Below are 21979 nucleotides of genomic sequence, written 5' to 3'. Positions count from 1 at the left end.
CAACTTTGCAGTAATAGAAACTGACTCCAAAGTGGTCAAAATTATAAAGCTGATTTGTAGTAAAATCACACAAAATATTAATTTGCCCTGGATCCCTAGTCTAGAAAATTTTTGACTGCACTATGTTCTACTGAAATTAAACAGGAAATATTAATTGGCACTGTGATAGGTGAATAAATTAAGGGACAAAAACTGAGGTGCAGCGATTTCCCTACAACTAGACACAGGTAGGATGAAATTCAAATCCAGATCATAAGTGTTGGACCCCTTGAGCTTAAGAGTACCTTAATTTTTGTTTTATGTTATGTTCATCTCAATTTTCTGCATTACCATTTCTTCCCTCAAAAACTTACACCTCCCCAGAGTATCTTCTTTTTTTATTGACCCATGTTCTTTATCTACTTTCTGCAGCAACAGCTCCACTGAGGAAAAAAAATCAGATATTACAAATCTAATTTAGTAACATGAAATAGTTCCCATGAGCTGCAGGCTGGCTGCTTGTGAGCTGTGGTGAGATTTAAGTATTTAAATGTATATGGTTAATACCCTCAAAGCACAACAAAAGGCAATTCATGATGAAGAAACCAAATAAAGTCATTCTAAAATTGCAGATTTTTTAAGAAGCAGAAGCATACAGATGTAAAAAAGGACAAGGAAAAATAATGGACAGATAAAATGAAAAATTAGTTCACACACAAAAAAGTATTAGACAAGTGGCCAACTAATATACAACTGAGGTTCACACTTATAACAGAATGCAAATAAAATTCTAGTTTCTCATTTTTACTATCAGATTGCTAAAGATTAAGAAGTTTAATAACACTCAAGGATGATAAGAGAGTTGGAAAACAGACATTTTCATACATTCTTAATAGAAACGTAAATTGGTGCAAATTTCTTGAAGGAAAATTTGGAAGGAACTATCAGAATGCAAAACGGACGTGCCCTGTGGTATTACCAGTTTACTTCTAGCAATCTATCCAACAGGGGTATGTGCACAAATGAACTTACAAGTTTATTCATTGCAGGATTATTTGTAATAGCAGAAAACTAAGCACAAGCTAAGTACTCATTACTGGTTAATTGGTTGTTCTTCTTCAATGGGAGAAAAACTATACAATCATTCCGTTTTTAATGGAAATAAATGTATACGTCTTCTTAGGGCTGAAACTTCACACTAGAATTACTGCAAAACAATTCCCACAACAATTCAGAAAACTGCTTGCAAGACATCCATGCGTGTGTATAAAGAGGTTTATCTGTGCATGAACCCTTCATAGACCAACACCAGAAGACTATTCAGAGTGGCTATCCCTGGCTAGAAGTTCTAGGGGAGGTGTGAGTAGAAATGGAAGATGATCTTTAATTTGTATACTATGCTCCTTTGTCATCTTTAAATTATATTTTGCAAGCATGCATGTATTGCTTTTCTAATAACTAAGCTATTGAACGAAAAGAAGTCACACTGCTTCAGATAAGTAAACTAAAATTAAAATTCAGTTCTGATTGATTGTATCAAATTCTAAGTGTCATTTTGGTCCACTGAGTCCTGAGCCCAGGGGATTTTTAGAGTCACCAACTTTGCTGGTGTGTCTGAGATTGAAGGGTTCATGGGATATAAGACTTCTAATGCTGGCCAGGTGCGGTAGCTCACGCCTGTAATCCCAGCACTTTGGAAGGCTGAGGTGGGCAGATCAACTGAGATCAGGAGTTCAAGACCAGCCTGGCCAACACAGTGAAACGCCATCTCTACTAAAAATACAAAAAATTAGCCGGGCATGGTGGTGCGTGTCTGTAATTCCAGCTACTCGGGAGGCTGAGGCAGGAGAATCGCTTGAACCTGAGAGGTAGAGGTTGCAGTGAGCCAAGATCGCGCCATTGTGCTCCAGCCTGGGAGACAAGAGTAAAACTCCATCCCACCCCCCAAAAAAGACTTTCAGTGCTAAAACTAAAGCAGTTCACGGATGAGGAAGTAACCTTACTGGGCTTGGTGACAGGAAGGGACCTGGGTGAGTGAGGTTCTTCTACAAAGACCAAATTCCCCTTGGGTGGATCCAACAGATTGAATGGAAGAAGCTAGAAGTCCCTTTGGCCCTCATACCTAAATCACATTCTCCAAAATCACTTCTTTTAGAAATAAATACAATGTTCTGATCTCCAGCAGAACTCAGGGAGAGAAGATGGGTTTTATTTTATGAGCCTTCCTCAAATCCACAACAAATAATTATATACCCGCTACTACACACTAGCACCATTTTTTATGGTGACAATTCAAATGTCCTCACCTCACTTTTCAGGAGTGCTGAGGCTACCTTGGGCCAGTGAGGAAGGGAGGAAGTAGGGCCCTGGCCATACTCAGAACCAGGGGAGCTGGCCTGGACTGCAAATCCACAACCCCAAACCCTAGTGCCCAAACCAGGCTCTATCACGCCAAGATATATACAAGTAGGAACTGTCCAGCGGGTAGACGGGGTCTTCTGAGCAATTCCTGGACTCTCAGAGGCATTCATGGCTCCAGGTGCTCTCTCCTATTCTAAGCAAAACCCAAAAGCACTGGTGGGGACCAGGCTAGTGAGAGTTAGACAAAATGTCCATGCTCCAGGGAATGATTAAAGGTTTTAGGGAAACCATCTTTCTCATTAAGGGAGATAAAACATCAGAAACCAAAGAAGATGTTGAGTTGTACAGACATGAAACCCTGTAGTATCTGAGTAGATGAGAGGGTAGGAGGGAGACAGGCAGGCAGAAAAATGGAGCTCAGAGGATATTTGAGTGCTCAGAACTCATCCCATGCTACATGACGGAAAGCAGAGAGGAAGTCTTGGTCCACTCCCTGGGTGCTGCTGGGGAGGGAGCTGCAGGCATGGCAAGGCCTGGCTTAAGCAGGTAGTGGAATTTTAAGCTTCTGCTTCCCCGACAGGGCAGGGCTGGAGAAAGCTGGCCCTGACATTAAAGGAGTATTTTTGAAATACTAAATGATGTGGTTTTTTTAAAAATATTTTTTCTTCCCTTTATTTCTCTCGATCCCAAAGCGTCCCCCATGCACATAGATATTTATTAGTTACTCATCTTACTCTTGCTTCAGGATAGAGATGAGACACAGTGAAGGACAGAAAAATCCTAAGCTCTTTAAGGTTCTTATTTCTAACAGCAGTCGCTGCCCCAGAGCCAAGAGAGGATCTTAGGCAGAGACAAAATATCCAAAACCTCAACAGGAGATGGAATTTTCTGAAGGCTCGGGAAGGATTCCCTCAAGCTGGTGGTGGAGCTGGGAGAGGAAGGAGAAGGCAGGAAGATGGGAACAAAGAGATCCATGAGTCCTGCAGCCTCCCAACTCCCCAGCACACTCCAGGCCCAGGATGACACGGCAGACCCTCAGGAGGGAACAATAGCAGGCTACGCCCATCCTCATCATCCAGGACTCTCAATGGCCCATCAGACATTTCCATCCCCAAGTCATCTTAAAAGACCAGAGAACTATTTGGCTTGAAGAAAACATACAGCCGGAGCAAAGTGCTGATGTCAGGAGTTCAAGACCAGCCTGGCCAACATGGTGAAACCATGTCTCCAGTGAAAACACAAAAATTACCCAGGCATGGTGGCATGTGCCTGTAGTCCCAGTTACTCAGGAGGGTGAAGCAAGATAATCGAGAATCATCTGAACCCAGGAGGCAGAGGTTGCAGTGAGCCAACATCGCACCACTGCACTCCAGCCTGAGTGACAGAGCGAGACTCTGTCTCAAACAAAACAAAACAATACAAAACAAAAAGGCACTTTTGCAGCTCTTGGTGCAAGTCCTCCCCCGAGCTTTTGTTCCGTGTAACGTCATGGAACTGTGGCCCAACTCAGGGAGGGAGATGGTGCAAAAGAACTGAGGCCAAGTACTGTGCAGGAGCTGCAAAGACCCCACAGATGCCCCTGTGCCACTCGCTGGCTAGAACAACACTTTGCTCACAGCCTCTCCCTGCAAACACATGTGACTCTGCCTGGAGCTTCTTCTCACCAGAGTTTCTGGATGAACTGACTCATGGGCCTCAGTGTGAAGCTTTACCTCTAGTGTTTAATGAAAGTGAGGAAACAGAAAGGACTCCACCATGAATATTCTGTCTTTACGGTGCAAGCTCCTGGCTGCATAGATCAGCATGTGAAGGCAGCCGAGGAAAATGAAACAAACTTCAAAGTCCAAAGAGGAAAAAAAGAAGGGCCCATAGAATATTCTTCAAATGAAATTAACTGACCAACAGATGCTCTGAGGTTTTCAGGCTTCTCAGCTTAAATCAGAGGGAGTGTATGCTAGAGATGGCAGGCCCTGCTTGGCTGCAGACTGTCACTTTCTTTTGGTTCTCAAGTAAGCATCCTTGAGGTGCTGTGCCGCAGAGCAGATTCAATTTTGTTCACTTAATTTTCATCTCTCCTACATGGTTTTCTTCTACAAAAATGGAGACACCATTTTCTTCAAGGGCCATTTACCATATAAAGAAATACATATAAAGAGAGTAAAAGAAAATTAATATAATCTAAGGCAATGGATTTTCGTCTCTCCTTTTAGGCAGTCTGACTTCTGCATACATTGATTAAAAGCTCCACCAGCGTCTATCACATACTATTTATACAGAAGCTTTATCACAAAACAGAAACAAATGGTCTTTTTTTTTTTTTTGGTCTTCATGACTGCTACCTGGGTTCAGGCCACCCTCCTTTCATAGTTTTTATCTTACCTAGCATTCAACCATTAAATCTTGGGGTTTGGAGATAAGGCCTTTCTCTCTCCCCATGTATGTCAGAAATGCTTTCAGCAGAAAGTCATGGAATGCCCAACCTGTGCTGACTTAAACTCCTGACATTTATTGCTATGTAACAAAAAGTTCTAGGTTTGATTGGCGGCTCAACAGTATCTCCAAACACCCAGGCTCTGTCTGTTCCCCAACTTAGCCACATCAAGCATAATGATTTCTTACCTCACTGTCACAAAATAGCTGCCACAGCTCCAGGCATCATGCTCCCACATGGTTATATTCAAAAGCAAGAAACTCAGGGAGAAACCAGGGAAGTGAGAGTGCCTTTATCTTTCAGCTCTTTCTTCTATGGAGGGAGAGCATTAGGACAAATACCTAATGCATGTGCGGCTTAAAACCTAGATGATGGGTTGATGGGTGCAGCAAACCACCATGGCACATGTATACCTATGTAACAAACCTGCCCATTCTGCATGTGTATCCCAGAACTTAAAGTAAAAAAAAAAAAAAAAGAAAGAAAAAGAAAAAAGAAAAAAAGAAAAGAAAACCCTTTCCAGAAATACCTTCCACAGACTCACTCATTAGCTAGTAGTGGGTCATTGTTTCAATTATAGGGCCTCGCCGATTTTATTTTTTAAGTCATTGCCAATTCAGTTTCTTTCTCTTCTTTCTAATTGCTGCATTCCCCAAATCATCATTCTACTGAACCAATATCCTCCTAAAAGGTCCCTGCCTCACATCTACCCTCCACACCAATGCTACTACAGTACTCAATAAGGTGGCCAGTCTTCAAGAGGCCCCTGTGACTCCTGCCTCCTGGTATTTATACCCTTATCAAGTCCTCTCCCACATGGTTGGTGTGGCCAAAAGAACATGGCAGAAGTGGTGGGATTTTGCTTCTGAGGTTAGACGATAAAAGACACTGTGTTTTCCGTCTTGGTCTCTCTCATCTCTTCTCTGAGGACAGCCAATGCAACATTTTGAGGATACTCAGCCACTCTCTGGAGAGATCCACAGAGCAAAGATGGATGCCTCCTGTTCAACAGCTGCACGAGAGATCTTGGAGGTGAATCCCCACCCAAGTCAAGCTCTCAGCTGACATCATGACTAACACCTTATGAGAAGCTCGAAGCTGGAAATACCCACCTAATCTGCTCCCTAATTCCTTACCCATAGAAAATGTGAGATAATAAGTGTTTGTTATTTTGAGCCACTAAGTTTGAGGGTGACTTATTATGCAGTGATAGATAATGAATTCATTTACTGTGAAATTGTCCTGGTTAAAACTTATAAGTGGTCTCTATCACTTACAGCAGAGAACCTGCCATTGCCAGCAGGTGAGTTTTGATCCATAGAGTCTTTTGAAGTATTTTGAACTGATGTTTCAAAATTGGGAGATGTTGAACAGAAATCAGAACATCTTGCCCCCCAACTGTGTGGGGGCATGATGCCTGGAGCTGTGGCAGCTATTTTGTGACAGTGAGGTAAGAAATCAGAACATCTGCCAACCACAGAACACTCAAGGCCTGGGCCAGAGGATTGAGTGCCTCCTTTACAAAGAGCATGTGCTCCAACTACCCATGGCCTGGACCAGAGGACCGGCTGTCTCCTTTACAAAGAGCATGTGCTCCAACTACCCATGGCCTGGACTAGAGGATCAACTGTCTCCTTTAGAAAGAGCATGTATGCCAACTCATTGAGTTCCCTCCACTCACCTAAGGCCTGGGCCAGAGGATTGGCTGTCTCCTTTAGAAAGAGCATGTGCTCCAACTACCCATGCCTGGGTCAGAGGATCGGCTGTCTCCTTTACAAAGAGAATGCTCTCCAACTCGTTGAGTGCCCTCCACTCTAATTCCCCCAATAGCAGTAAGGACATGTCATAGTTGCCACTTTTTGATGCCTGCTTGAACCATTACTTTAGTTATGTCTGAGATATAATTTTGTGAACCCATGTCGCTTCCAAAAATGGGTAAACAATAGGAAAGGAGGGAAGGAGGGAAGGAGGGTAGGAGGAAAGGAAGGAGGGAGGGGAGAGGGGAGGGGAGGGGAGGTAATAGAAGTTGGGAGAACATCTTTCTTTGTTAAAGAGAATGTTTTCATCTTTTAACATGCAAACAAAGTATCTAAGAACTATAAGCAGGTCTCAGTTCACTCATTTATCTTACCTGCCTGGTCCCTTTAGACATCAGTGTTTATGATCCCAGGTCTACAGGGCAATGGTGCTTCATAAGCACAGTCCAGGTTCTCTGGAATCCAGCCCAGACCACCAAATCTTGCTGGCTCACCACTTTTTGACATGGCTCCCACTGTGATGGTTAACATCATGTCCTGACTTGGCTGCGATATGGTGCTCAGTTGTTTGGTCAAACACCAGTCTAGATGTTGCTGTGAAGGTAAGTTTTAGATGTGATTAACATTTAAATTGGTGGAACTTAGTAAAGCAGATTATCTTCCATCTTGTAGGTGGGACTCATCCAATCAGTTGACGGTCTTAAGAGCGAAGACTGAGGCTTCTATAGAAGAAGGAATTCAGCCTCAAAACTGCAGTACAGAAAGCTTGCCTGAGTTTCCAGCTTGCCTGGCCGGCCACGTGGAATTCAGACGCCAGACTGTAACACTAACTCATACCTGAAATTCCAGCCTGCTGGCTTGTCCAACAGATTTTGTTCAGCCCCCACGTCATGTGACTCAATTCTTTAAAGTAAATAAATGTCTCTAGCACGTGCGCTGTCTCTCTCTCTCCTTCCTCCATTTATTACACACATACAGATGGGTGTGTGTATGTATGAAAGGAATGTGGGAGGGTGGGTATATTAGTTAGGGTTCTCCAAAGATGCGGAACAAAGATACAGAACCAGTGGGAAAGATAGATCTTTGTGTATCTTTGGAGAACCCTAACTAATAGACCCACCTCCCACATTCCTTTCATACATCAGACTGCCAGTTTCTATCCTCCATGTCCTTGGTCATGCACTTGGCCCTAGTTATGCCACCCCCTTCCACAAGGCCATCTTGCCCTCCCATCGCCCCAGCAATGCATTTTCCTTTAACTCAGTCCAGCTGTCCCCCTGCCCAGGAAGCTCCCCGTGACCACGTTTTTCTCCCCGATGACGCTCATTTGTGCAGATCCCTCTCAACCCACACATTAAGTTGGAACATGACAACTTCCTTTATGTGGCCTACCAGAAGAGGAACTGTGTCTTCTTCTGTCAAATGAATGAATAAACAAAGGGATGAATCCCAACGTGTTATTACTGAGGAGGACAAACATAATAATCTTAGACAAAAGTAGTTTTATAGAATTACCATGTAAATCACTATAGAATAGAATAAATGCTTTGCAATTTAGGGGGAAACAGAAGGATTTTCTGGGCTTCTGGCAAAGCTTTTTCCTAACTAAATCATTTCAGGCACAGCTTTTGCAAATGCGTCTTCTGCTGGTCATAATTATGCGCCTCCCACCCCCCACTGCTTTGAATTACTTTGTGCTAACACCAAAATTGTTCCACAGAGAGTCGGATTGATTTGCTGAAATGTGATGAGGAGAAGTGGGATAAGAGACATACTTCACATGCGACACCCGTTGCTAGCACAGCTGTATTTCTGAGAAATATATTTCCGTCTTTTGGCTCCATTTCTTTTGTAGTTTAATAACTGAAGTACAAAGCTCATGAAAGCTGGGAATGTGTTGGAAGGTCAGTGAGGAAAAATGCACGTGGTGCAGTTAGGAGAGACAAGGGAGTTAAAATAACAGGAGAAATTGATCACTTATGATCTTTCTGGTCAGTGGTTTATGGCTAAATATCTGTTTCAGCTGAAGACCAAACACTGGCTCACAGCCACCAAAAAGTAGAACAATTAAGAAACTCAGCAAGGAGAATTCCTTTTGTACCTCTATTATAAGCATATTTTTTATTTAAAATTATTTTATGTAATGCCAATAGAGTAATATCTTCATGTCATTATATAAAAGTAATGGCAGTGGCTAGTTTCGCCATTGGATGACAGTCCTACACATTGGAACACATTTTCTCACCTAGCAGAAAGCCGTGCCTGCAGCACTCACCAAATGCCTCCTACAGTATCTTCCTCATGTGCACAAATGGCTTTATGTCAGAAATCAACATCCACTGAGACACCAGAAATTTGAACAGGTCCCTGAAGACAGGTTGACTGCTTTTCCTCCCTGTGGCACAGTCATTTGCAGTCTTTACTTGGTATTGCATCTGTAAATGGGATGTAGATAATATCTCCATCATTTCCAGGGAATATAGTGTTATCCACATCCGCGTTCATGATAACAAACATGACGTCCCAACTGAACTTTTTAATCAGGACTTTTGGGAGAACCAAGTCTGTTTGAGTTTAACAGATGCATTTGATGTTGGTATCTAACCATCTGATGCTGTGATGAAGCACAGAACGCAGGCTTTGTCATCAGCCAGCGCTACACCATACCCAGGGCTGGCCTCACCAGATGTGTGATCCTGGGCAAGACGTTTTGCCTCTCTGACCTGCAATACTCCGCTCTATAAAAGGAGGTCCATAAAAATCTCTTTGGAGGATCAATATGAAAATCAGAAACAATAAATTCAACTATTTGGAATAGGGATTGGCACGTAAGAGATGATAAAAAACAAAAGAAGTGCTTGTAATAGAATATGGCTGACACTATTCCTGCTGGTTCAGGATTCTGGCTGAAGCTTTAAACTGAGAATGGAAGAAAAGCCTTTCAGGTTCCAAAGGAAAGTGCTAAACACATTTCTCAGTACTTCTGAAAGATCGAAGAGCCAATCTAGAAACCAAACTGTGTGTCTAGCATGATACCTGCAATATGTGTGCAACATGCAACTTGCAGGTCTATACACCTATATTATGTGTGTATATGTACATACAGTATCTAGATACACTCCTAGACATACGTAAATAAAGCTCATTAAACAGAATGTGCCAATTTGTCAGCCAATGGGGAATTGATGTGGATTCTCCCTCCATCATGAGAGAGGGAACTAGGGTGCTTGCCCACCCTTTCAAGCTAAGGAAAGGGGACTCCAGGAAGATATGTCAAAAGAAGCTACTCACACTTCAAGAGGGAGAGATCGGCACCTTGCTCCCCAGCACAGCCAATGCACTACAGACTGAGCAAAGTGTAAAGGCAGCTCCTGAAAGAACTAAACGTGTGTGTGTCTAGGAATTTGGGGCATATGGAAGCAGAGACTGCTGCTTCTCCTATTCTGAATAATTCTGAAGATGGGAAGCTGGCAGGAGCAGGGCACCATAAAAGCCAGGGACTGAGGACACACTTGGGGATGCTACAGCAGGTGGTTGAACCTCACAGTTTGAAAGCACCCACCCAATCGGGCATCCTGCTGGACTGAGGGCTCCCAGCACCAGGAGGCTGTGGGTATGAGGCCAGTGGAAGCAAAAATAGAGGAGAACTGCAAAAGGCTCTCCATACAGATTATTGATTTATTTGCAGAGGCTTCTGCGGGGCCACTAGGCAACCACAAAGGTGCTCCCAAGGGAGGGCCAGCTTTGGGGGCCAGTCACATGCAGAGGGGATAGGGCAGGTGAGTTTCAACAGCCTCACATACAGGAGACTTGTCTTCTTTCCTCCAATCTATTTTCCCCCAACCCCTGCCCTGGAGAGGTGAGGAGAAGGAGGGACGCCGCAAGCCGGGGAACAGAAGAGCTTTGAACTGGATGGGAGACTGAAGCTTTCCCTCTACCTAGACTGTTAATACCTGACAGTGAATCTTCTCCACAAACTGAGTCAGAGCATCAAGAAGGCTAAGAACGAACCTCCCTGAGATGCCTTCAGTGAGCAGGGAAGGGAAACCCAACAGAGCAAGATTGAAATACAAGTGGGAGAAAAGTAAAGCCATTTCCTGTTTGTATACTTCAGCCTTCAGAGGCCACAACAGACCAGCTACATACGATTATGTTATTTCGGAGCCTCCAAATGGAGTGACACCTACTCTTTTATTACCAATTACCAAGGCGTGGAAGGTGGGGAGAGGAGTCTGTGGCTCCTCCGCTCCATCTGTTTGTGGCTAGCACGTTGACTTCAACACAATGTGACTTAGGTACCCAAATTATTATAGTATTGGGACAGGCAAGTGTAAAGGGGTCCCCGGAGAAAATTCCACCAGCCTGCTCACTGGGAGGAGTGTGCAGTGGGGAGGGGCCTTGGGAAAGCAGGGAGCAGCCTGGCCTCTTCCGTTCTGGGGTGGGGAAACTGGGATTCAATCTGTGAGGCAGGAAACCAGCTAGCAGGACTCTGGTTTTGCTGAGAGTCCCTGTTTCCCTTTGGTCCCTTTTCACTCAATAAACCCTGCCCTTCTCACCCTGAAGTGTCTGTGAGCCTCATTTTTCACAGTCGTGTGACAAGGACCCTGTTTTTAGCTAACTAATGAGAAAGTCCTACAACAATATAGTGGGACAAAACCCAGGGACAACAAGCAAATTCATCCCATCCAGATTCTACCAAGTCTGTAAAAAAAAAAAAAAAAAATATATATACACACACACACACACACACACACACACACACACACACACATATATGCTTACGGCTACTTCCAAACCTCTTTTTCTCATAATCACCCAAACCTAGACTAATGGATTCCCCCATTTCTGCTCTCGAAATTTCTCCAAACACGTCCTTTTCTCTAGAGGTACAGAATTCCTCATCAGCTGAATATGTACCTTCTCTTTGCACTGTAATCTATGATCATGCATAAGTCTTTCTCTGAAGGGGGGAAAAAGGACAACTTTTGACTTGAAATCCAGCTCTGGATTTACCTAGAAGTCAAGCTTTTTAAAATATGGTCCTCAGGGTTTAGAAGACAAGGGTGGGCTAATTCTGAATCTCAGCCTGCCTACAAAACCAGCCATACAATCGATAAGGAAGACAGATAAAGCCACACAGGACTCGTGCCTTCAGCATGACCAGACAACAGAGAACTCTGCAACCTTCAAATTGCCTGAAAGTAACAAATTCCAACAGAGCTCTCACCACCTACTCACAGCTGCTAAGAGCCTGTGGATGCAGAGAGCAGAGAGGGAGGCAGAAAAAAGAGCTCAGAAAATAAACAGAGGGAGCAGAGGGCTGTGAGGAAGCACAAACTTGCCCTAGAAAGAGGAAATGAAATCGTCAATGCAAAATAACCCAATAGCAGTCAGGACTTGGAGATTAATAGGAAGGCACTGGAGAGTGGGTGGAGCCAGAAGGGGTGGCCTCAGAAGGTACTACTTGTGGGGGATAATCAGATCTAAAGAAAAGATCTGATGCCCCTTGGAGATGAGACAGAGATGGGAAAGAAGGACTTAACGGGGGGGAATGAGGAGCCTGCAGAAACACAACAGTAAACTGGAACAAGTGGAGAGACCCCTTGCTCTTGATTTGGAGGTCTCAGTGTTATCAAGATGTCAATTCTCCCTAATTTATAAATGTAGTGCAAGACCAACAAAAATTCTAAGGAGCTTTTTAATGGTGACAGACATGTTAGAAAACAACACACAGGAATATCTAGGAAAACATTAAAAAGGAATAACTTGGTGGGGGTAAGAAGGGGATAGTACCCCTAGCAGATGTTAAAACATAATAAAGACTCCCCACAATTAAAACAGAGTGGCATTGGCACATGAATAGACTGACATCAAAGAAACAATAAAATGTCAAGGAAAAGATAAAAAATAGAATTTCCATTTGGAAAAACATAAAAGGAGATCCATCCCTCAAACCCTACATAAGAATAAACTCCAAATGAGTCAGAAATGTAAATGTAAAAATAAAAGTACATATACCAGAAAAAAATAGATAAATTCTTCTATAACCTATGCATATAGTAAAAGGCTAGGTCTGACTTAAAATTTAAGTGCAATAAAATAAAATACTAATATGTTTATTTGCATAAATTAAAATTTTTAAAAAGGTTGTGTGGAATAACTATACCAGTAGTAATTTTTTTTTTTTTTTTTTAGGTGGAGTCTTGCCCTGTAGCCAGGCTGGAGTGCAGTGGTGCGATCTCGGTTCACTGCAACCTCTGCCTCCCCGGTCTCCCAGGTTCAAGCTTTTCTCCTGCCTCAGCCTCCCGAGTAGCTGGGACTACAGGCATGCACCACCATGCCCAGCTAATTTTTTTGTATTTTTAGTAGAGACGGTGTTTCACCATGTTGGCCAGGATGGTCTTGATATCCTGACCTCGTGGTCTGCCCCCCTTGGCTTCCCAAACTGTTGGGATTACAGGCGTGAGCCACTGCACCCAGCAACCATAAGTAAATATTTAAATGACAAAACAGAAGAAAAATTGGCAACAAACATTGCAAATAGAAGAATTAATGTCACTAATGTACAAGGCACTTTGCAAAATCAGGGATCAAAATATCAAAAGTTCTACAGAAAAATGGGCAAACACATGAAAAACTATTCATGAAAAGAAATACATGCATGGCCTAGAACCATATGAAAAGATGCTCAACTTTGTTTATAATAAAAGTACACCAAGACACTGGGTACAGTGGCTCACACCTGTAATCACAGCGCTTTGGGAGGCTAAAGCAGGAAGATTGCTTGAGTTTCAGACCAGCCTGAGCAACACAGAAACCCTCATCTCTACAAAAAAAAAAAAAAAAAAAAAAAAAAAAAAAAAAATTCAGGCTGTTAGTGGAAAAGGAGGCAAAGTTTTTGACCAGGTGATCAAAATTACACCACCCATGTGAAGGACACAGCATGTGCTTCCAGAAGCGATGACAGAGGACACAGTATCTTCTATGCAGCGTGCTGTCAACCCAATCATAAGGAAGCTTCGGTCAAGCATAAAATAGGGAGCATTCTGTTTAAAAATTGAAGAGGCTACTGTATTCAAAAAAAAAAGAATCAACGTCTTAAAAGGCAAAGAAACATTATGTAATTGTTATAGATTAAAGTAGGCTAAAGAGTCACGACAATTAAATGCCATGCCCAGTCCTGAACTGAACCCTATACTGGAGAGAAAGTGTTACAGAAGATATTAATTATTATGTTTACTGAAAAAATTGGAATATGGGCAGTGGATTAGTTAAAGGTATTGCATTAATGTGTGTGTAAATCTATAGTGTAACATCATTAGTGTATGTGGTTATATTAATAAAAGATATTTTTCTACTTTTAGGAAATACACACTGAAGTATTTAGTAGGAAGGACCATGATACACATAACTTATCTGCAAATGATTCCAAAAAAATTGTGTGTGTGTGTGTGTGTGTGTGTGTGTGTGTGTGTGTGTGCGTGTACATAGAGAGAGAGAGAGAGATTGAGAGAATATAAATGAATCGAATGGGTTAAAAACAAGTGATTCTGGGCAAAGAATGTAAGGATGTTCCTTGTACTATTTTTGGTTTTGCAACCTTTGGAGATGTAAAATTATTTTTAATAAAAAGCCTAGAAGTAATACTGGTTTCACTCTTCACTCTTCCCACTTCCTCGCTTTTGTCTACCCTGCAATTCACTGTCACCAAGCCTAGGTCTCCACTCTTCCACCGAAAACTATTCTGACAAAAGGCCCCAGTGTTTCCCTAAATGGGACATCCAACAGGAGTTTTAAAACTCTTCTTCTTGCTTAGGTCGGTGGCAGCAATGGACTCTTGTGGCTTCTTGCTGCTGCTTAAAAAGCTACACTTCTTAGACCACTATGCTATTTTCTTTTCTTGCCTTCATAACCACTCCTCTCTGGCTTTCCTTTCTTTCCTTTTCTTCCTCTGCTCACCTTTTAAATGTGAGTTTCCCAAGATTCTTTATTTAGATCTCATCTTACTCAACATTTCCCTGAGAATATTCTTCCATTTTTATGGCTCCAAATATCCTAAACTGGAGAGGCAGTTAAATAATTACTAAAACTCGATTAGTATGAGTATATTACTTAGCTCTTGCAGTATGCCAAACCACCACAAACTCTCTGTAGCATTCCACAAAAAGCGCTTCCTCTCATGGATCTGTGGGTTGTAGAGTTTGGCTCATCTGGGCTGGGCTTTCCTGGGCATGGCTTTAAGCCGCAGGGTGGGCTCCTATCTCCTTAGTGGGTTTCTCACCCTCTGTGGAATGGTGGGCGAGTTGGGACGTCTTCTCATGGCAATGGCAGGAGGCAAGAGAGCAAATTGAAATGTGGAATGTACCTCTGAAGGCCTAAGGCCAGGACTGACCCACTGTCATTTCAACCCACATTCCTTAGGTCAAAGAAAATCATAGTCAAGTCTAACGCCAAGGGGAAGGGAAATCTGCTCCATCTCAGGCTGGAAGGATTCAGAGTCTGATGAGAAAGAGAGTGGCTGCAGGGAAGACTGGGGAACTGCACCTGTCTGCAGTAGGAATGTATGAACTGACTTGGAAACTGTTTCAACCTGCCCTGGCAGGAAAGGATGAGCTACGGGGACCAGAGTTCCTCAAGGTGAGGCATCAACAAGGACAGATGAGAGGGAAGAAGCAGAGAGAAGCAGTCCACCTTGAAGATTCACTCAGTGAGGAATTTTAAAACCTCTGCATCTCAAAGGTTTTCAGATTTTCTTTCCACCCTGGCATTTTCCAGGGAGCCCCAGGAGTGCCATGCTCCACTTGCAGGGCTGCTGTGCCCATTTCTCTTGTCACATTCCCTTAGACAGATGCAGCAGTTGTTGCAATGCTGGAAAATCTAGAACATGATGTGCTGTTCGACTAGGGCTGCTGCAGCGCCCACCCTGCCTGCTGCAGGGCAGTTGCTAAGAACTGTGAGATGCGAGGTTTCCCTTGCCCGTGTGCAACCTGCTTACCTATATAAATAGACAGCTGATCAAGCCTTTTTTTGGCAAAGATTCTCTGACAGGGTAGGAGCAAAGCACATGCCAGCAAAGGGCAAAGGGGCTCTCCACAGTCTATCTTTGAGGGTTCTTGTGAAGTTACTATGTTTGACATGAAGGCTGCTTACATTTTTACATGTATTTGATCTCGTTAAAATGGTCCAAAAGAAAGTGGCGTATGAAAGTACGTTCTGAAACCAGAAACATGGAGCATGATACTTCAAGCTACAGGCTCTGGAGTCAGGTGGGTGTTTCCCGGTGCTGCTAGCCAGCTTTGAGCTTAACTCTCCCAAGGGTCATCTCTTCATCTGGGAAGCATGGCCAACGCTAAGTCACAGCATTATATAAGAGTGAAACAAAAGCCTGTGTGAAAACCCCTGGTGTCCTGACTAACCCACAGTAGGCGCTGAATGAATAAAACCTTTGAAAGGTGTTGTCATCATCATCATCCTTTGCAGCATTGCTGGACCTTTTTCTTTTCCTAGCTCACCTCCTACAAATGTGTTACTCAATTGTGACACATATGTTTTTGGACATTCTTAGTTTACAGCTGCAAGTGATATTGAATATTGCAAATTAATTCACAGTTTAATGGCTTAGAGGATTTCTCTTACTTTGGGTAATTGGAAAATAGGAAATTAGAGGAGAAACAAATAGGATATTATTTGAGTATTATTTGTGAAATATTTCATTTCAATAAAATTTCATGTATTTTCCAAAAAATATCAATTTTTTCTACTATACTACCTTCCACTTACCCAAAATAAAACCTAATAAGCAATAGTAATAGTCAACAGTCAAATATTGACTAACTTATGTTCTAGGCAGCTTCTAACATAGTTCCCAAGAAACCCTATCTCTTTATAGGTGGCCAGACCAGTAACTTAACTTGCTACTTCTAAGAAGATGTTTTAAAAGACCCTTCCTTATTACTGTCTCTCTCTTTGTCTTCTTACTTGCTCACTCTGATGGAGCAAGCTGGCATTTTGTAAACCTAAGGGTAAAGGAACTGATCATGATGATGGTCTCTAGCCGACAGTTGGTAAGGACCTGAGGCCCTCAATCCAACAGCCCAGGAGGAACTGCCACCAAGAGGACCCCTCCCCAGGGGACCCTTGAGGCCACCATGTCTCTGACTGCAACCTCATGAAAGACTCAGAGCCTCTGCACCAACTTAACTATGCCCAGATTCCTGACCCATAGACATGGTGAAATAATAAATGCTGTCATTTTAAGCTACTAAGGGTAATTTTTTTACATACCAATAGATAACTGATACGACTACATTGTACTAACACTATCTGGAAGTTTAGATTTAATCTACGTAAGATGGAAAGGTTAAATTTGCTGCCTTCTGGAGAAACCCAATGGATCTCTTTGGAGACAAAATGTTCTCTTTCCGTGTCCTTTGGAGCAGGGGTTGTCGTGGAGAATTCTTCTTAGAAAGTGAAATGCTAAGCTTCAGCATTGTGGGTCAGCCTCAAACTTGCAAAGCAAAGGTTTAGATCTCCATATTCTTTTTACTTGTGTTCAGTAGTAAATCTTCCTGTGTTATCTTCCTCCTTTCCATTGCCTGAGCTATTGTCTGCATTACTGATCCCTCACACAGCCATCTCAGCTTACTACAGAAAAATACCTCCTGGTATTTAGAATGTTTAAAGCACTTAAGCAAGCATATTCACAACCCATACTGATGCCAAGGCTGAATAATTGGGCTTGGACTATGCCTGGTACCATGACTCCAGATGAAGCCCTAGACGACTGCCATCAGCTCTGCTTTGCCCATACTGCTTACATGGAAGTGGTCATTTAGGCCGTGAAATGGCCAGACAGAGGAGCTCACCACTGAGAAGCCTCTGCTGCATGACAAACCCCCTGCCTCAATGATTGTGCTTAATTCTTGAGTGGGCAACCTGCCTCTGAAGCAGATGGACAGAGTGAAAGCAGGATGGCGATGGAGAACGAGCACAGAAATATTTCAGTCTAGGGTCATATTGGCATTTGGGAGCTTGCCACCATCTGCTGTCCCCGGGTTCTCAGCTTGCTAATCCAGCTTGCAGATGGATTGACATTTTTCAATTTCTTAAATCTTGGGAAGAGTTTTGGTGGTTCTCTGTTGCTGCCATGAAGACTGTGCCTGTTCTCTGTCAAAAGGCAGCCAAGGTCTATAGCTAAGGCGCCTAGATTCTACCACTTCATTATCGCGGGCTTGGAGTCTTTTCCTGAGGGGAGAGTGCACTGATAATTGTGGGCTGCAGGGCAAAAGCTTATTACCTGTCTTCACATCGTGTCACATGGGCCCAACAGCACATTGTTATAAAGAGAAGACAATAAATTTGAAGAGATGAGGCCAACTCCTCTCAGCTCCTCACCTCCTGCCACCCCTGTTCCCTGTGACTGACCAGTCATGGACAGTATCTTACAAACACTTCCCCTTCCCAGGGCTCCTTTCCTTAGGATCACTCCCAGGTGTGCGGTGCCAGGAAGAGGGGAGATGCCCACCCTCACTGCCAAGGAGAGGCAGGAGTATGCCAGGGCACTTGGGTGCAGGGATGAGCTGCCATTGGCAACTCGGCTGGGCCCACTGGCCATGCCCTCGCAGGATCTCAGCTTTCTGGTGCACCTGGGGATGCTAGTGATGCTCGTCAGGGGTGAACTCACCTGGTTGGCATGATGGATGGTTGTGCTGCCGGGCACAGGGCTCCCAGCTGCTCTTTGCTCTCTTAGTCCTGGGAGGAGCTTTGCACTGGATCCAGGGAGAAAGGAGTAGCACTTGGACATTGGTCCTAATGTCACCAAAATAAGGCAGAGGGCTCTTTCTTTGTTCTTCCTCATTGTTCCTTTGGCATAACCCTGTGACCTATGACCCGTGGAACATGGAGCACATCTCAGTCTTTCTCCTGTTGGGATGTTGGGATGTAGCTGAGAATTGCATTGATCACTTTGCAAAAGGGCTTCCTTGTGAAGACTTAAGGAACAGCTCATCCTTCAGTGTCAGGAAGAACAGTCTTCGATTCCTGAAAAACTGACCAGTGTACGCCTTATCGAAATGTGACTGTGGCTGATTTCATTTGCATCTTCCCATTGGCCACATTAGGCCAAGAACCATATTTGTGGCCCACCTCCCACCACATACAAGGCTGTGTGGCCAGCAAGACAACCTTTTTTCCAGGTCTATTTTAACTTCAGACCCTTTAATCTTTATTTGACCCTTTAAAAATGCCTATTTCTTTTTTTTTTAACTACGTTGAAATATTGTATCCTTTAAGGTCATTTTCCCTGTTCTTTTGCAATGAGCTAGAACATAAATAGCATATTTAATATGCTAAAATAAACTTTTCTCCCAATGGTTATTTCCAAGATAAAAATCCATTTTATATCCCATCCCACCATGTATGGACTGCAAATGTAGTCTTTGTGTTGTCCTTAAGCAAATCTACCAATAAGATAAAGCATTTTCCAGGAAACCATTGAGGCACGCTGTATCCTCTTCCTGGGCAGATTACAGTAATAACTGACAAATCTCTGACATCACAGAGCCAGGTGGGGCACAGGAATGACTTCATTCTTCAATAAACATGAGTTTTCCTTGGGAGAGCTTTGAGCAAGTCTTCCCTGGTGTGTGGCTTCGGGGCATATCCATGTGTAGCCACTTGGCTGGACACTGGGAGCAGAGTCAGAAAGTGGGTACGGAGGCACTTCTCTCAAATGACTTTACAATTTAGGAGAAAATCCTGATTCTTTACAATTTAGGAGAAAATCCTGATTGCAATGTAATTCTTCCAGAAGCAATGACTAAATCAGTCCATGCAGCATTATAGAATCGTTCAAGTGTGTGCATTAAGCCCTGGAAATAATGGAGGCATTTTGCAGGGGCGGCCCATTTGAAACACATTGGCGCTGTGCTTCTGTGATTTCCAGCAGCCGCATGGGCCACCTGAGTCACCGAGCTGCCTGAAATCAGTAGTGTACAGGGGATGAGGGGGACTCCTGAGAGAAGGGGGTGAACTAGATGATGGCATCCTAGGACCAACTGAGGATGATGGCTCACGGATTTCCCAAATTTAAAACTGGGACTTCTCAACAGAGAAGCTGAACAGGAAAGCTTCACAAAGTCATTTTCCTTTTGATAAGAAAGTGCTAATTAGCACCATCCATTCTCCATAGAAGACTTGTTTTCACACTAGTTTACCTATGGATGGAGTTTTCATGTAAACTGTGAGTGGCAGAGGGGCCCATCATCAATGTTTAAAATGGGATCTGTACATGGTGTTCCTCAACCTCTTTGAGAAATATGAGTGCTTTTTGTTTCATATTAGTGGTAGAAGCAGTCATTTGAAACTCTAGTCACAGCAGTTCCTGAGCCACAAACATACCCACAAAACACATGCTTGGATAGCGTGTGATCTCACCTGCACTGTCAATGTGTTTTGTTTACACTTGATCAAGCTTTTCATACTGTAGACAGTTCATTTCTTCCTCATTCCATCCTTGAATTGTTAGGCCTCAAAGAGATGAGGTATTACATGATAGCCATCTTTGTTCCTCAGATCTTAGTACATTTCTACCAGGAAGCAGACGTTTAAAAATGATCATTGAATAAACAGAGTTAATGGAAAATAAAAACAATTAGTCTCAGATACCATTTTTTTGGAGTTAACTGACATGATGTTCCCATATTTGCTGGGACATTGTATCCCTCTCTATTTGAGAAACCAGAAGAGTAGACTTCATCAACTAGGTAATCTTACAGCAGAAAGCCGTGAGAATGCTTTGGAGAGTCACAAGTCTAGATCCTAAGTAAAAGACTGTCAACTCTTACCACCCGGGAAAGAAAGGGATTCCCCAGACTGGAGAGAGAAGAGAAATCAGATTGAAAATCATGGCAGCTAAGATATAGGTGGCCTCTGAGCAAAGGGTGGTACCAGTGTCCAACCTACACCAAGCCTCAGGGGTGCTGACAAGGAGGGCAGAACAGCTGGAGCCTTGAGAACAGCAGAGACCTGGTCCCACGTAGATGGTAATGAAGCTGCAAGAGCCAGAGTAGAAGTGTCTGTGTGGTCGGCTTCTTGCTTGAGGGCCCAAAGCAGCCTTGCAGAGTTCCCTGGGCCCCAGTGAGGTGCAGGACTAGCTAAACACTCCATGCGCCCAAGAACTTAGCCTCATAGGGTTGCCCTGGCCCAGTGAGCATGAGTAGGAAGGGGTAGAATGCATCTTGGGTATGAATGCAGAGCAGTTCCAGATCTACAGATGAGCCAAACAGAAAAGGGGAACGATGGAGACATGTGAAGCCTGGAAAGCAAAGACCAGAGATGCAACCGGAGAGTCTGGACTCTGAAAGGACAACTAAGTACGACAGATCAAGCCCCCTCCCCCCAGATTAAATAGAATCCTAGAAAGGTTGGCAAAACCCGAATTGGTAGACTACATTTCTACCACCCCAATGGAATGGGCTCTCAAAGTTGAGTTATAGAAAAAAAATCATTTCTTGCACAGAGAGATAATGTAGATTAAACTTTACTGCTGTGCTGATAACAACTATATTGCCGCAATACACAAATGAAGATGCAATATATCTGATATTAGCACAGTTTTCATTGGTTTCATAACAGACATTTTCAAAAATAAGGGAACAAAGGTCCAATATGACATTGTATTTACATAGTGTTTTCACGACCTAAAATTCAAGTGCTTTTAGATAAAATCGTTCTTTACACAGTCACTGCTGGCAGACCGCCACCAAGTAACATGTTTTCAAATATTCAAGGTGGGAGAAAGGGTCAGGACTCATTTAGGAAGTCTGGTAGAAGTCAAGTTTACAAAAAATGAATTTACCCAAATGTATAGAAGGCTTGCCCTACTAGGGTGGCCTATTTCATGTGGATGTAAATAGTTCATGGGGGATGGGAGCTGCTGGGAAGTAGGGGAGTAAGGGATAGAGAAGTCCATTTCCCAGATGAGCCAAGGAAATGGAGAGCGAAACCCAAGGACAAGCAGTACGTCTACAAGTAGAGCTCTTGCCAGCCCTTAGTGGCAGATCTGGAAACATGGGGTTTGCAAGACTCAACACATTCTATTCTTGGAGGAAACCAGTGGCTCCTTGGGACACAGAGACAGAAGATTCCATGGCGTCTCTATCTCAGCAGGGAAAACTGAGGCCCAGGGGCAGTTAGGATAGGCTCTCTTGTTCAGGACTGAAGAGGCTTCCCTGATGCAGGCAGGGAGTTGGTCAGTGTCTGCCAAGGAGACAAGGCATGAGCTATCTTCTGGCTCAGAGAGAAAGAGCAGGCAGGAAGAAAAACCAGCATCCACCTGTGCCACAGTTGTGCTTCCACCTCTGTCTTGCCCTCTGACCCTGGCCTTTAATCCCATTTTATAAAAATTCATACTCAGAGGCCTAGCTGGGGTGGACCAGTCTGACCGACCCAC

At 43.4% G+C, this 21979-nt stretch overlaps 1 protein-coding gene across 2 annotated transcripts in view; it reads right to left on the bottom strand.

The window, feature by feature from the left end:
• LOC112427986 (taste 2 receptor member 1) overlaps positions 1-9551 on the bottom strand; it is a 95190-nt gene extending 85639 nt beyond the window's left edge. Inside the window, exons 1-2 of one of the 2 annotated variants that reach the window (XM_071099104.1) lie at positions 8774-9551; positions 6903-7122 (exon numbers count right to left, since the gene is read on the bottom strand). The gene's annotated coding sequence lies outside the window, so the exon portion shown is untranslated. The remainder of the gene's footprint in view (positions 1-6902; positions 7123-8773) is intronic. The other variant, XM_071099103.1, reaches the window with a different exon arrangement.
• Between the last annotated feature and the right edge of the window lie 12428 nt (positions 9552-21979).

This window comes from Macaca nemestrina, chromosome 6, assembly GCF_043159975.1.
Source record: "Macaca nemestrina isolate mMacNem1 chromosome 6, mMacNem.hap1, whole genome shotgun sequence".
NCBI classification, from domain to species: Eukaryota; Metazoa; Chordata; class Mammalia; order Primates; family Cercopithecidae; genus Macaca; species Macaca nemestrina.
Note: the sequence above shows the minus strand (reverse complement) of the source record. Positions and strands in the feature narration are given on the sequence as shown.